We start from the raw sequence: 17307 nt of genomic DNA on the forward strand, positions 1-17307 counted from the left end.
TTAACAGTTTGAAGCTGGGTTAGTTCTTCAGTCACGGGGCACTGGAAACACAATGTCATTGCATGGCTGGTCAGGGATGTTGGTAGTGTTCCAGTAAGTGTCTTCTTTTCTTTTAAAGTAGATAAATGTTTATCGCCAAATGATACATTTAAGTGCAACACATCAGGTGAAAGTCAACAAATGAAATGTGTTCAATCTAGCCGCCACTAGCCCTTTCTCTGTCAGAACACATCAGATTTTGGTTTGATATTTAAAGCAGTCAGCACGCAGTACAAGAGCTGCAGACAGAGGAAGAGCAGGAAGCAGGACATGAAGTGATGGTAATATAATTGAATATAGTGTACGGAGTAATCTTAGTAGTATGATGTTAATTGCATCTTTGTCTGATCAGCATAAAAACGCTTTTTTGCCAGGCAAAGTAAAATGATTCACAACATTGTCCTGTGACATTAAAAATCTTGAGATGACAATACAGCACAGAACATGTAAGTACATGTGTACTGAATAGATTAAGACATTAATACAAATTATAAAAGAGAATAAGGAAACATGAATTTAGATGTTTGTGACTGCTATCCAGATGTCACACCAAAGGTGTACAGGAACAATACGTGTAATAACAATTTAACACTGTATACTGTTGCACAAATGGCAAAATATCTTCATCACTAAACAATGAGTGCTCATTAAAAAAATTGTACATAGTGAAAAAATATCTTGATGAGGCCAGTGCTAAATGGGAGCTATTGTCCACCCAGATTATTGTTTTACAATAATTTGTGTGATTGTAACTGAGAGAGATGTCTGTCTCTGTACCTGCAGCTAAAATACAAAACAAGCATAATTTCCTCTTCATATGGGACATCTGATTACCACAGCAGTTGCTTACATCTGTTAATATTGAATAAACTCACTTCAACTGATCTCTAAGTTCTTAGTTTCAGTAAACACAGAAATGAACCGATCAAACTTCACATACATACCTCTGCTGCTTAGCCATGATCTCTAACTGCGGTCGAACGCTGATGACGTAACATTCAGGTGGGCCCGCCCTCACGCGGTTATGATTGGCCGATTGATGAGCTTAAATCTGATTGGCTAAAGAGTACGACTCCTCTGTGTAGGGAGGATTGCGCTGCCAGGAAAGTCTCAAAAAAACACACACACATCCAAGGCAATTCACACACGTGAATGACGATTTGCACATTCGCATTACAGGATGAATGTGTACATTTTAAACATTCAAAAGTTTTTGTGCACAGTTGTAAATCTACGAATTGTGTTTTGCATTTGTGAAATGTATTTTTATGAATATATAATTTTATTTTGCGCACGTGAATTGTTTTTTGTGCACGTGAATTTGGTTTCATGCATGTGAAATTGGTTACACATGTGTGCATCTTGTTTTTTGCGTGAATTATTAATGAGTCTATTCTGACTCCATATAAAAGCGTCATTTTTAAAAAAACGCCTCGGGTTCGTTTTTTTATTTTGACGCGGCGCGTAAAAAACTGTCCGACCAATGAGATCGGCGCTTTTGTTCACGTGCCTGGAGCTGCTGAAGTGACAGTAAAACACGACTTGGTGGCGCTCGAGCACAAAAGGGTCTTGTCGAGCACACATTGATACGACGAAGAAGTAGTAAGTAGACAAAGAAGAAGATGAACTGCTAATGCTGCTTGCCAGTTAGCAAAAAGTGTGTGAATGGTTTTGTCCATATACATAATATGTCTATGGTTTTGGCAAGCACGTAAATACTGTCTCTCCTCTTCTTCTGTGTGACAAGCGAGTGTCAGAAGCGTAAGTGCCGCAGCACCACCTTGTGTACCAGGAGCGCATCGACTGAATGTGCACGTTCACTCGGCGCAGCGCCAGTGAAAATCGCTTGGGTGTGAACACTCAAGACGCGCCGAAAAACGGCACGAAAAACGCTGGCGATAAGCGCGCGCGATATTCGTCCCGGTGTGTACAGGCCTTTAGGCCTGTTCACACCGGGACGATTTTCGCACGCGTTTATCGCCGACGTTTAACGCCTCAGGACTAAACAATGGGCGCCAATGTGAGTGTTCACACCGACGCGCAAAACGCCAGGCGTAAAAGCGTCATTTTTAAAAAAAAAACCTCGGGTTCGTTTTTTTATTTTGACGCGGCGCGTATTCGCCCCGGTGTGTACAGGCCTTTAACCATATGCAATATAGACGTTTTTTAAATGTGCGTTTAACATCTGACAGGAACATTTTCGATAAGTATTGCAGATGACATCACAGCATGAAATAGACATCTGATCAGAGTGATGTGTGTGTGTGCTATAATGTAGAGTTCACTGTTGTCAACACAAGGGATGTGACGGTGAGGAAATTTTCCCACCGGTTAATTGATGTGTGACAACCAGTGTTGGGCACGTTACTTTAAAAAAGTAATTAGTTATAGTTACTAGTTACTTCTTACAAATAGTAACTGAGTTAGTAACTGAGTTACATCATTATAAAAGTAACTAATTACCAGGGAAAGTAATTACTGCGTTACTTTTTTTTTTTTTTTCAAATGTTCAAATATGTCAAATAACTTGGATGCCCCCAATATTAGATATGTTAAATGAATGAATTGGACACTAAATAGAATAAATTATTATTATAAAACATTGTACATTAATGTGCATTATTGTAATGTTGCTGTGGGACAATGTGAGAGACACCTATCAAATTCAATGCATTATTGTAAATATTATCAGTAGGCCTACTATAGTGTAAATATTGTGTAAATATTATCAGTACTATACTTTCCTTTGGTAGTGGAGCTCACGTTATAACCTGGGTTTTTAGCCACTAATTTTGTGGCATATGATGATGTGAGGCGCTTCAGAATCACTTGCCACCGGCGTGGAGAGACTCTTTCTTCCTGGGCATAAGTTGCACGTTACTTAAATATTCTTACCTTTCACCTCAACGAGGGAAAAGTAGCGCTTATACTTCCAATTTGCGAAAGCTACCTTTGAAGTCGTTGGACCATCGCTGAATGTGCATATGCGTGTGCGTCATAGGTGTGTGTGTGTGTGTGTGTGTGTGTGTGTGTGTGTGTGTCTGTGAACCATAGACGTGAAAAAAAATAGGTGTGAACTCAACCTATCAACTTCAACCTTGTCTCCCACCCACCAATCATCATCAGTGATGTGCCACCGCACCCACCCCCAACACGCATGGCTGGTGCGCGCGCACACGCACACACACACACGTTGCAGGTCTGACTGACAGAGAGCCTCGGATGAAAAGCGCTTCAGTGAGCTCAATTAAAGTAACGCGACTAACGCCGCATTTTTTTTCTCAGTAACGCTAACGGCGTTGTAACGGGAGAAACAGTAATTCGTTTGATTACTCGTTACTGAAAAAAATAATTCCGTTAGTAACGCCGTTTATCTGTAACGCCGTTATTCCCATCACTGGTGACAACACCGGTAATACCGGTATCACCGGCGGAGACTTTTAAATCACTAATTCTATCTAACCGAAAGTAACATGCACACGACCGCTCTGAACTGAAAACGCGACAGTGCGCACACACCGTGACTGACCGCTCGTCTGTAAATGCGCGCTCTGTGAGGCCATGGGTGCGTCTCAATCAGTTCAGTAGTCAGGGCACTGATCAAGCATTGATCAGTCTATGATTGAGATGCACGCCATGAATGCACACTGTTAGTTCGTCCGTAAAGCCTCGTTTATACTCGACGCGCCCGCACGAGCGCGAGGGTGCGCGCGGCAAAAATAAATCCGCGCAGCAGCGTAGCGCGGAGGCTCGCACTGCGGAGCCAGGCGAAAGTAAACAATGCGCGCTTTGTGCGGCCGTGCACATTTTACTTTCGGTTTTTAATCAGCGCCAATTCGGCTGCGGGTTGCTTGAATTGTGGGTTCATTAGCCTATTATTTTTAACGAAAAACACAACAACAAAACAAATGACAAACTCCCTTAAATAGGCGCTTTTACGTTTCGCTTTGAAACCAAATCTTCCGCGATCATCTCAGTCAGCTCCTCACTCTTAAATCTGATGAATGACTCCTGCCGAGACTCACGGTCGGATCCTGCTTTATTAAGCAGACACGTTCAGTTTTTATTTGTATTGTCTGTTCTCTAACTGAACTAAATTATTTTATTACTATAAAAAAAAAAAAAAAAAAAGACGGTGGGCGGTGCCACGGTGGGCAAGTGATGTAACCGGTGTGGAGTCTGGACACCGGTAACACCGGCAACACCGACTATCGTAGCAAGCCTAGTCAACACTGTTTATCAGGGCCGTGCAGAGAGTTCTTCAGGGGCAGGGGCTCAAATGTAAAAAAGGGGCAATATATATATCCTTATGCTCATCGAGCCTGCATTTATTTAATCAAAAATAAAACAGTAGCCTAATATTGTGAAATATTATTACAATGTTCTTTTTAACTTTTTATTAATCAAAGAATGTTGAAAATAGTATCACAGTTTCCATCATTGACATTAAATCCTCATATTAGAATGATTTCTGAATGATCATGTGACACTGAAGAGTGGAGTAATGATGCTAAAAATACAGCTGTGATCACAGGAACAAAATATATTTAAAATTATTTAAAAATAGAAAACCATTATTTTAATAATATTTCACAATATTGCTGTTTTTTATCAAATAAATGCAGGCTTGATGAACATAAGAGACTTCATTCATAAATCATGCTGCATAATATTAAAAACTGGTAACGTTAATATAATAAAGTCCTTTCACGTAACCATTTCGCCAGCCTACACTTCGCATAATAGGTCTGTAGATGCCGGTGGCACTTGGGTTTTGTTAACTTTGATAGTTTCATGAAATAGTAAACAGTGTATCAATATACATAAATACAAGTGAATTTAACACTACTTACCATTAATGCGACTTTTGCTGCTGCATGGTTTTGTGCAGTGATTTATTTGTTGTCAGTTAAAATCCATTTTGTCAGTGATGCAATTTATAAAATGAGACAAACCGCAGGAAATCGTTCCACAAACGTTAGTTCGTCTGTCCATGTCATTTTCAACCGATTTATGAATAAGAACAGAAAATTACCACTTCACATCGCCTAATGGAATTTTAACTTGCTTTGCCAGATCACGATTGGTTGGTGTATATCAGTGATGCGCGGGTCAATGTATAAACAACCCGCACCCGACCGACGTTTTCAACTAACCCGCCCGCAACTCGGACCGCAAAAAAAAAAGAAGAAAATATTGTACCCGACCCGCTTCCTGACCCGCATTTTTTAAAAGTAGTAAATGCTCATCGTAGCTCATTGGGCCATTGAGAAAATGTTTCAGGCCCTGGCGTGGTGTGCTCAGAGGTGCAGCAGCGAGAGCAGGAAGTTCTTGCGGCGGCCCATCATTTTCCATTTCAGCTCCAGATGCATATTATTGATGAACGCGATGTTTATGTTTCGACCCGGCTTGAAGAATTCATCAGCCCACATTTGGAAAAGTGTGAAAGCCCTTAGGAGCGCAAACTGTTATTTTTCTGAATGCTGTAGCCTATGATATAGCCTAGTGTTATGTAATACAGGCTTGATTTATTCATTTATTTCGTTTAATTTTCTTAACAATTAAGATGCTGCATGTGTTTATCCAGTCTAATCGAAGTGTGCGTCTCTCCCCCGACTTTCCCAACAAAAATCCCGCCCCCTCTCAGAAAATACATAAAACTGACTTTAAATGCGTTTAAAAGTAGCCTATTAAAATGGTACAATGGCATTGCTCAGTTCAACGTTTTGGGAAATCGGGCATTTTGTCCCGCGTCAGCATTTATTCAAAAGTTAATAACGCTCAACATTCAAAAGGTAAATAAGGATTTATTGACGATCCGACCGACCGTGACCCGAATATCATTAAAAATATTTTTGGATGACTCGTAACCGCGGGTGGCCGCGGGCACCCGCTCATTTTGGATCAACCCGCGCATCACTGGTGTATATACATGACAAACGGGCATTGGTGAATTGTGTAATACTTTAAAATATATAATATATAGATTTGTAATTAAATCAACACATTAGCTCTGATTATGGAGGGGGGAAAAAATTGGTTTATTTTTTCCCTGAGGCCACACACTCTCTGAAAGGACCATATTTGGCTCGAGAGCCGTTTCCGAACAGAGGAAAATCAGCAGTCAATCAAAACGCGCGCAACCCATAGCAACGCGTTACGGCAACGCCTCAACAGAAATTGTCCGACTTTTGAGCCCGTTACTATTGTTTACATTGTCATGTTATAATAATCACATTTATTTAGTTTTATTGACCACGATATTATCATTGATATTTGTCTGAGAGGGGCACTTTTGATTCATTTTGAAAAAGGGCAGGGGCTCGAGCACCCAAAGCCCCCCCCCTCTGCACGTGCCTGCTGTTTATTTTACATGTACGTCAGTAATGTTAATAGATCTACATAAAGTAACTAAGTTATATTTTTTATTTGTCCATTAGTACTGTTGATGAATTGAGGAACATTAAGACACCAGCAACTACCTCAACATTTAAATGTAGTAGGCTATTGAGCACACAAACGTGTATGCTTTTATCAAGGTGTTGTTTAAGATCCAGGTAACTGAATGGTGAATGTTGTCTGATGTTACAGGGGCAGAAGAGCTCGTGTGTGTTTATCTGGTGGAGAGAGGGTGATGAAGGAAGCCTGTCATCAAAGGCTTTGAGTATACTACAGAAATGAATAAAACATCAATTTAAATCTTAAGTTGTATTTTATTTTAATTTCAAACAGAGTTATTTCAGCACTTTTCTGATTGTTGATGTCTGTGCATTTGCTGCAGAGCTCCTGTGGTTTAGCCTTGCTCAAGGAAACCTTCTGCTTATCAGTTCAGTGTTTAGCCCACTACACCACAAAAGTCATAAAGCTACAATACAAATAGCATGTAATTGTACAAATATTAAATTAAATATGGCAAGAAATGGGATGCTGACAACATGAATAAAACGTTTTAAGTAGTCATGCTGATGGAGAGCTGGCACACGGATGTTTGGAGCAGACATCAGCAGTCAGAGATTGTCCCACACATGTTCTCCACTCTTGCTTCAGGGTTGTGGGGTTCAGGAGGGACATGATGGACGGCTAGGACAGGCGAAGGTGTTCACGGTGGTCAACTGCTTCATCAATATAAAGCCACAGAATTGGTACAGCTGTGTTGAGATGGCAGCAGATGTGGGGTTCACCGCCTGTAAATGTGTGATGGTTTGTTAGAACAATACGTTTGAATAAAGCTTTGTTTCATGTGTTGGTGACTTATTCATTTGTGATGTTTACTTTTATTCATTCTTTTACTCATAAATTCATGTTTCCTATTGTTGTCAGTAAATAAAATATTTTATTACCTCATGCATTTATTCATTGCTTGACTGAAAATTGGTATTCACATCGGCTGCATTTGTTCTAGTGTATATTCATGCATCGCTGTCATATGACAACAAGTTGCATTTTGCTTGTTTTACTAAAACAATATAATTTTCAGTAAAAAAAAAGTTATATAATTAAGTATTGGTCAGCATTTGTCATTATTATTGTAAGTGTTTTAGTGGGCTAGCAATGCAATTAATTCTCAGGTAATCTTAATATTGAATAGAAAAATGATACTTACATTTTTCGAGTATAAAATCATTAGTTTTCTCCAAAGGTGAGATCTTCGAGCAGCTGAAAGACGTCTCTGTGCAGACACTGAGGGAAACCCCACAGGTCGGGCTGTGGAGTTACTTATGCTTTGAGCTTTGATGCTTTTATTTTATAATTACATGGTTGTATCTTTAACAATCATAATGATAAAACAAATATCATGGGTTTGCATACATTATATACAAAGACAAAACAATAACAAGGTTAGATATCTTTGAATAATTCATCATAATGCAATAAGAATGTTATTTCATAAGCTTGAGGGATGAAACAGGAGTTAAATTTAACAAGAAAAAAGGAAAATATAAAGGACATTTAGGCCAATTTTGCTTGTGGATGAAATTTTTTGCATATAAAATAAAGAAATTAACAACATATTCAAGAGATCACGATTTTGGGTTTTGGTAAGGATAAAACTGGGTCAGATTAGTAGGGTTAATATCACAAAATAAATGGGCAGCTGTTTCTTCAACAAAACCACAAAATTAGCAAGTTTAATTAATATTAAGATATTTATAGATCGATGAATTAAACCTGTAATGAAGACTATCTTATGTTCTGGTGGAAAATGAGCAGTCACAAGACGTCCGGTCAGAGACGTATATTTCTTTAATGGGTGGTAATTTGCAGCCACATTTAAACAGTAGTGGTTCTAAAAGGAAATATAAATAACAATATTTAAATTATAACATATTCAAGATAACATTGGGCATATGGTTATACAGAGAAGAACATAAGCATTGTAGTACTATGATATCCATCATTGTATCATCTAGAGTGCTCAAGTTTGGCTGATAGTACTCACTATACTACTATTAGTGATATTATGCATGCAATGACTCAATGTTTCACAGATAAACAAATATAATAATGTCACATAAGGACCGAGTCGAATAACACTGATAAAATAGTGTCACGTCCTCTGACACGTGATCTCAATCGAAGCGATCGTACAGAGCAGGGCCGGATTTACCACCGGGCCGATTGGGCCGGTGCCCGGGGGCCTCCGACCTCTAGGGGGCCTCCAAGACCCCACTAACTGTGTGGCTTCATCCCTTTTTTTTAAATTTAAAATTAAAATAAAATGAATGAATGAGTGTGTGTTTGTGTGTATGTGTGTTAACAATAATTTATTTGCACACAAAAAAAAGTATCATGACCAGTGTCGGCTGTGTCTGATGAGCTTACTGCGGAAACTGTTGATAGCTGCAAGACAGGCGGTAGAAGTGTGAAAAAAAGAGAGTTGAGGTCCGGACATCGAAAAAACAAACGACATGGATAAAAAAACGGTGAAGCCACAAAACGGAAAGTATAAAGGGAGAAGAATACCAGAGAGGATTTAATTAGCATTATTCCAACCATCTCCACTTTTTTCAAAAGTCGGCTCGACGCAGATAAAGAGCCTGCACGGCGCGCCGGCGGTGACTGGTAGGTTAACGTAGACTACATTACCGTAGGCATCTATTACTTTTCCCCCTTATTAAAAACCCTGATTAAATGCCCGGATCGGTGCAGAAGCCTTCCGAATCTGCGTCCACCGACCCACCTCCTAAATAATTTTTTTTTTTCTGATTTAGCTAGAGCGAGCTAGAGGCAAGCCCAGCACCTTTCATAAACTAAACTTTTCAAAAGATTTAACCACCCATCTGTCCCCGTATGATAGGTTGCTTTTTAAATCATGTAACGTTGTTGTATTAATGTTGACTGTTCGTTTGTATGACCAGATACGCGTTCGAGGCTTATCAATGCAAAGCCTAATATGTGGGACTCATTCTCAAGTTGAGGGTACATTCACGTAATATTTCACTTTCTTTTTCTTTCTATAATTATATAATTATATCTTTCGTCTTTCCTGTCAGATCACTGCAGAAGTATCGCTTTGTTGTTTTTAATCTTTAAGCTAATATTTAATCGTTAGGCTGATTAAATCACTATTTTATGTGATTAAAAAGCGCTTATTTATGCATTTTACATAAACTATTTGCTCAAGTAGCTACTAATAATCATATAATCTAACTTGCAGGGCTATTATTGGGGTTATAACTTAAAGGTGAACTGTAGGATTTTTGCAGTAAAATATCCAGAAACCACTAGGCCAGTGTTATATATTTTGTTCAGTTGAGTACTTAGAATATCCCAAATGTTTTCAACTATTTGTAAATCGTGAGAAATTTGCTATTTTAACCAAGGAACCGGGACGTGTGAGCTGTGCGTGTGAGGGAGTCGCCTGTCGATTGCGTCATATCTGCGTTACCCTCGGTCTCCGTTTTTATTCAGTGAAACGCTTTACTCTCACTGCAGTGTGAACAAGTGTCACAGCAGCCGCCGAGCGAACGTCATAACTTCCTTTTCAACACACTCAGATATATCTAATACGATAAACAGAGTTGCGTTACCTCATACTCATGAATGGAAAAGAGGAAGTGGCTCCGGCAACCGTGTCATAATAAAAGTCCCGCCAGCGACTATGCCATAATAACAGTCCCGCTCTTCAATCGCTCCAGCTGTTCCTTAGCACCACAACACTCGGTCCTGCTCTGCTTCAGACTACAGTAATGTTAATAATCGCATCCATGAACATGATTTCTGCCCGAGTCCTATCCTGACTGTTTTCCATCGGCTGTGAGGTGAAAACCACATGTCCCGAGATTCTGCGCTCAAACGTGCCGTCATCAAACTACGCCTTTGTTTTGAACAAGCGACCTCTAGTGGACGGAAAAGTTACATAGTGTAGCTTTAAGTTACTTAAAGCTACACTATGTAACTTTTCCGTCCACTAGAGGATAGGACTCGGGCAGAAATCATGTTCATGGATGCGATTATTAACATTACTGTAGTCTGAAGTAGAGCAGGAGCGAGTGTTGTGGAGCTGAGCAAGGCCGCAGGAGCGATTGAAGAGCGGGACTGTTATTATGGCATAGTCGCTGGCGGGACTTTTATTATGACACGGTTGCCGGCGCTACTTCCTCTTTTCCAGTCATGAGTCTGAGGTAACCCAACTGTTTATCGTATTAGATATATCTGAGTGTGTTGAAAAGGAAGTTATGACGTTCGCTCGGCGGCTGCTATGACACTTGTTCACAATGCAGTGAGAGTAAAGTGTTTCACTGAATAAAACCGGAGACCGAGGGTGACGCAGATATGACGCAATCGACAGGCGACTCCCTCACACGCATAGCTCACACGTCCCGGTTCCTTGGTTAAAATAGCAAATTTCTCACGATTTACAAATAGTTTAAAACATTTGGGATATTCTAAGTACTCAACTGAACAAAATATATAACACTGGCCTAGTGGTTTCTGGATATTTTACTGCAAAAATCCTACATAGTTCACCTTTAAGGCCAATTTATACTTCTGCGTCGAGTGCACGCAGAGGGTACGGCGTACCCTACGCATAGACGCGTTGGATACGCCGTACCCTACGCCGTAGCCTGACGCGCACCTCTCCAAAAATGTAACAACGCGTCAATTCTACGCGGACCGCAAGCGCTGTGATTGGTCTGCCAGAACCCTTCCCTCAGGTCATTAAATAAATAAAAAATCTGCGATAGGAGTGTGTGTGTGTGTCAAGAAATTGGATGATAGTTCCTTACGACTGCTATAACACAATATTTTGCAGTCCAGCGATTCTTTACGGTAGTAAATAAATACATAGATCCGCTGAGTATAGTTTATTTATTTTCTCATTAAAACCAAAGATGTTAATCAGTGATTGTATATCAAGAACAGGGACACATTAGGGTATATTTCGTGAATGAAGTCTCCGCAACAACAATCGATTGCTCGAGCCACCGCTGCTGAAAACAGCGGCCACGAGCTCTGCATGATTTCACAAACACATTCCAGCGCCAGATCGCCTTATTTAACTTTACTAATCAACTAGAGATGCTTAATTTGTATTAGATACAACAACTCAAGCTGCAAGAAAAGCCGCTCTCTCACTGCTGCTGATACTCCGACATGAAGGCACACATTCTACACAACAAACTGCAGTCTGCTTCTTCTTCGGCTGTTGTCTTGATTACACCAACATGCCCGAGGACACTGCCCACTAGCGTCTGCATGTGGAATTGCATATTGACGCAGACAACAGCGCAGAAGTATAAATGCTCACGACGGCGTCGGCTACGCGCGTAGCCTACGGCGTACACTACGGCGTACTCTCGACGCAGAAGTATAAATGGGCCTTATAAGTTAACTCAAACTAAAACTAAGAACATGAAAACATGTTAACTCAAGTAAAATAAAATATATTTTTATTTCAGCTAGTCATTTGTCATTTCCATTTAGTTTAACTTGATTTAACAAAATAAATAAAACGGAAATAAAAATATTTTAAAAATAAAATCTGTATTTATTTGTAAAAAACAATTATTATTTCACATGACCATGCCCAATGATATCCTAAACAATGTTGATATTGAAGGATATGGAAACAAATATAGTGAATGTAGGCTATGCAATATGTGCAAAAAGGTGGTTAATGCTTTTGTTTTTAGATTCACTAAATACGGTGGCCCAGTAGTGCACAACACAACGAAATTTAAAAAGCATACATAAGTTCACAACACAACGAAATAAATCCACAACACAACGAAATCAAGCCACAACACAACGAAATCAAGCCACAACACAACGAAATCAAGCCACAACACAAAGAAAAATCCACAACACAACGAAATAGCCACAACACAACGGAAATGCTCCCGACCACTCGGGGGCACTCGGAGCGCTGTAAAGTTTGCACTGTTCTATAGAGTCTGCAATCTTACAAAGAAATCAATACCACAATTAGTTTTAACAGTATGTAGGCTAACCATTGTTTATCTATATGAAATATTAATTTAAAATCACCTACATGCATTATAGCTGCATATTTATGCTCGAGAATGCTTTGACCCGATACCACGGCGCTAAGGGAACGTCTGCCAATTCCACCAATTGGTTGAAACGTATAATTTGTATGAATTAAAATTACTTTTAACATTTAAAAACAGACATTTTAAAATTCCACAGCTTGATTGTATTGGTCAAATTAACTTAATAATGCACAACACAACATTGGAATTTGAAAATTAAAAAAAAAAGTTAATTTAATTCATACAAATTATTTTTCAACTTGGTGGAATTGGCAGACGCTCCCTTAGCGCCGAGGCAGCGGGTCAAAGCGTTCTCGAGTATAAATATGCAGCTATTATGCAGGTAAGTGATTTTTAATTGATATTTCATGTCGACATGATCGTAGTGTTTAAATATTTGTGAGATTGGCGAATCTATATAGAACAAGGCAAGGAAAACTAACTTTACCGCACTCCGAGAGTCCCCTAGTGGTCGGGAGCATTTCCGTTGTGTTGTGGCTATTTCGTTGTGTTGTGGACTTTTCGTTGTGTTGTGGATTTTTCGTTGTGTTGTGGCTTGATTTCGTTGTGTTGTGGATTTTTCTTTGTGTTGTGGCTTGATTTCGTTGTGTTGTGGATTTTTCGTTGTGTTGTGGCTTGATTTCGTTGTGTTGTGGATTTTTCTTTGTGTTGTGGCTTGATTTCGTTGTGTTGTGGATTTATTTCGTTGTGTTGTGGACTTTTCGTTGTGTTGTGGATTTTTCTTTGTGTTGTGGCTTGATTTCATTGTGTTGTGGATTTTGCTTTGTGTTGTGACTTGATTTCGTTGTGTTGTGACTTGATTTCGTTGTGTTGTGTCTTGATTTCGTTGTGTTATGGTTTCATTCCGTTGTGTTGTGGATTTATTTCGTTGTGTTGTGAATGTATGCTTTTTAAATTTTGTTGTGTTGTGCACTACTGGGCCACCGTAACTAAAGGCTAAACTTTAGTAAAAATTAGGGATGGGCATTTTTGTCAATTTCTCATTTCGATCATCGATAGGTCTCAAAAACGAGTACTCGAGTACTCGGGGGCGGGGCTTGTGCAGGGGGCGGGGCATGTCCTTCATTGAGATAATGAAAACTGTTATGAAAATGGTTGTTGACAAATACAAACGTGACATGAAAACAGGTACATGAAAACATGAACATATAAAACAAAAAAAAACTGCTAGATTATGATGCATAAATGTCTTTGAAAAAGAAACATCTTTATAAAATGACCGTCTCAAATAACCAAGTCGGTAATATCGAGCATTGCCTTTGAGCTGAAACTGTGAAATAACACCACCCTGCAGAGCTTGCTAGCGGGTTAATAAACTCAACCAAACGCACCCTATATCAATATTAATATGAAGATTATTATGAACCTATTACGACATAAATCAACACAAAAGGACGTGAATGCGCACGTGAACTTCAGCGTGCTAGATTTTACAGGCGAAGGGTTTGAAACGGAACATTTTGAATGCGCTCTTCCCAACAACGCTGATACACGGACAACGAAAGCACACAGAAACAACATTTTATTAAAATAGTGTTCTCATTATAATGCTTTGACAGATTGACTCTGCACATCATGCACTTAATTTTATTATTCATGATCGAAGCGTTTACAGACATCACTGCGCGTTTTCAAACTCATAACGAAAAACAACTTTAAATAAACTAGGTCTACTGTTAAAAAATATGAGAACAGTATAGCACTGCTGCATTACTAATGTCAATGATTCTGAGAAAGAAATAGCCTATCTAAAAAGAATATCTGTCTCTAAACCATGTCGAGCTCGAGCATTGCATTTGAGCTGAAACTGAAGAGAATGAACAACAGCCGGTATAACGGCAGCGCTTTGCTAGCTTTATTAAGCTCAACCAAACGCGTTTTATATTAGATTAATCAGATAGACAACATAAAAGTAATCTTACAACGTGCATCTGCAGAAAAGGACGCGAATGAGCACGTGAACTTCACGCGCTAGTCTGAGTGTTCTCGCTAGTTTCTCTGTGGATCAGCTGATACACGGGGAACTAAACACAGATCATTTACAGCATTTTCCACGGTGTTCTCAATATAATGCTATGTAGGCTATGACAGATTGGCGCTGCACATCTTGCACTAACCATTTAATGATCACAGTGATTCCAGACATCACTGCAGTGCACGCCTCAGTTTCACTTTACTTCGCCGCGGTCAGGAGGCGTGCTGTATACCGCTAACCAATCAGACCTCCGGTACGGCGCAAAACGACACAATAACCAATAAAAAAAGAGACAAATATTTTTTTTTTCAGGGCGATCATCGTACTCATGATCGATGATCGCTGTCACGTTCGAGTACTCGATTACTCGACCACTGTTGCCCATCCCTAAAATTAAAATAAAAACACAAAATATTAGCCTTCATTTGAATACCCCATTATAATGGTCACTTTTATAAAAATATACATACAATTCTCCAACAAATAATTTAGTAATATGTAGTCTATATTTTAGTCCATGGGCATAGGCCCTTTTTAGGGGGGCTTCATCCCCCCCAAATTTCTGCCCAGCCCCCCTAAACAAATGTGTGATTAATCTTTCAAACATATGAAACTGACGGAGGCTTCGTCCCATCTTTAATCAGCGTGTTCTTCAATCCGCAACGGCCCCGAACAGAGTGCACGTCAGAAGCAGAGGTGTGTGTGTGTGTGTGTGTTGATCTGAGCCTCATTGGTCTGTCACCGCTCGTCAATGTCAAAATATTTGAGAAAACCAATCAAATCAGAGTAGGCGGGCTTTATGTTCACACAGAAGCTGCTGAGGCTGAGAGCAAATTTTGGCAGCACAACTCAACATCAAGTGCGAGATATGAAGCTAAACTAAACATTTCATATTTGTCAGCTGCTTCTGTAAGTCAGAAATGTTCACTCAAATGAATAAACTTTTGTCTAATTTCGACATTTTCAATTGAATTGGCCAATGTCATTTAAAATATAGCTAATTAACAAATAAGAAATATTGACAAAGCCGTTTTCATCCAATTAGGCATAAGATTAATAGTAATGAATGTGTGCATATTGTAAATTAATAATTCCATTTGTAGCATTCAGTAAATAAAAAAGTTCAGCTTTTTTCACAGCCTGTATTGGGCAGATTAATAATGAATGTGTGCATATTGTGAATTAATTTAATAAATTTAGTTACCTAGCTTTCCTAGTAGCGTAAATTAACATGTCTATAAAAATGATTCATAAAACATATAAATATCAGTAAAACATATGTTTTACTGTCTTCACTGACGAAAATGGAAAAACTTTATCATTCATATCTACCCACTGACATGGTTTTCAAGGTATTGCTATATCTAATTTTTTGGCGTTCAGAACAACTTAAAATGCACATTAGGTAGATCATAGAAATCAAAATTCTCTCGGGGGAGCAAGCCCCCGAACCCCCCTAACTACCTCACATTTGGGATCTCAGTGATTATAAACCTGCCTACATTGTATGATTAAGGGATGTACAATATGGTCATGCAGAATATGGCATTAATATTATCTTTATAAGTATTAATAAACTGCCAATATCATAATATGCAGTTAATAGTAAGAATTGCCCGTTTTAGTCAGAATGATTGCACTAGTATTTTATTGTGCTTCGTTTGATTCTATTCAATTGGGCGCGCTCATTCACGGAAGCTTGAATTTTAGCGGCGATTCACTTGCAGAAAGCTCGTCCTCTCCTGACAGGGCTGCACAATTGATCGAATTTGTAATCGTGATTACAATTACGGAGGCCACAATTATGTAATCGTTCAATAAAATGTAATCACAATTACAAAAAAAAAAGTAACTTAGGCTATAGGCCTATTATTCTGTGTAGCTACTTTTCTTCCTACGGTTATATTAATTTTCTTATATATAAAATTATATATAGCCTACATTTTTTATTTTATTTTATTTTTTTACTTTTTTTATTTAATGAAATCAAACAAATGTAGCCTATATTTGAATGTACTTTTGAGGCTTTATGCTACAGAAAATCAAAAAAAAATTCTCAAACGCATTAAACAGCACAAATCTTTTACACAGGGCAAACTGCTTAAAACTTGTTAACTGTGTTACCAGTTATTTTGAAGCCCTTAATATAAGCGTGTCATGTTTAGGACAAATTGTTTTTTAAGCTGTGTGAGTTTGGGCCTTGAGTTCTGGGGAGCCTCCGATTTTGTGCCCAGGGGCCTCTGCTTTCTAAATCCGTGCCTGGTACAGAGATGATATAATGCTCATATATCCTTCTTCTATCATCAATAATCCTATATACATATTCAACGTTACTTAGAAACTGAGATTATATGCTCACAGCTAGATATTGAACTCTCTTTTACATGTATTTACCTCAGATAATCTCAACGATGCAATGGACTATGAATGCATCCTATCATCAAAATATATTAAATTACAGATTCAAAATCACCATAATACTACTTGAAATACAACTCGTAAAAGGTAAAAACATAACTGAACAAAGATTACTCACTGGTATATGAACGCACTCTGTCAAATCGATCAAATCAGGCGGCATAACTCCATCAAACTTTCTCTGTGTATGCTCTATAGACCACGCCCCAATAACTAGACTGTTCTGTTAATATATGAAAAATAATGCAATTTTTTTTTAAACGAAGCATGAACACATGTTACAGTGCACCCCACAAACACAATCAAGCCTTCAAAAGAATGTGTTTTACCACCCATTTAAAGTTTAAAGATCTGTCA

This window comes from Gobio gobio (genome assembly GCF_949357685.1).
Source record: "Gobio gobio genome assembly, chromosome: 19".
NCBI classification, from domain to species: domain Eukaryota; kingdom Metazoa; phylum Chordata; class Actinopteri; order Cypriniformes; family Gobionidae; genus Gobio; species Gobio gobio.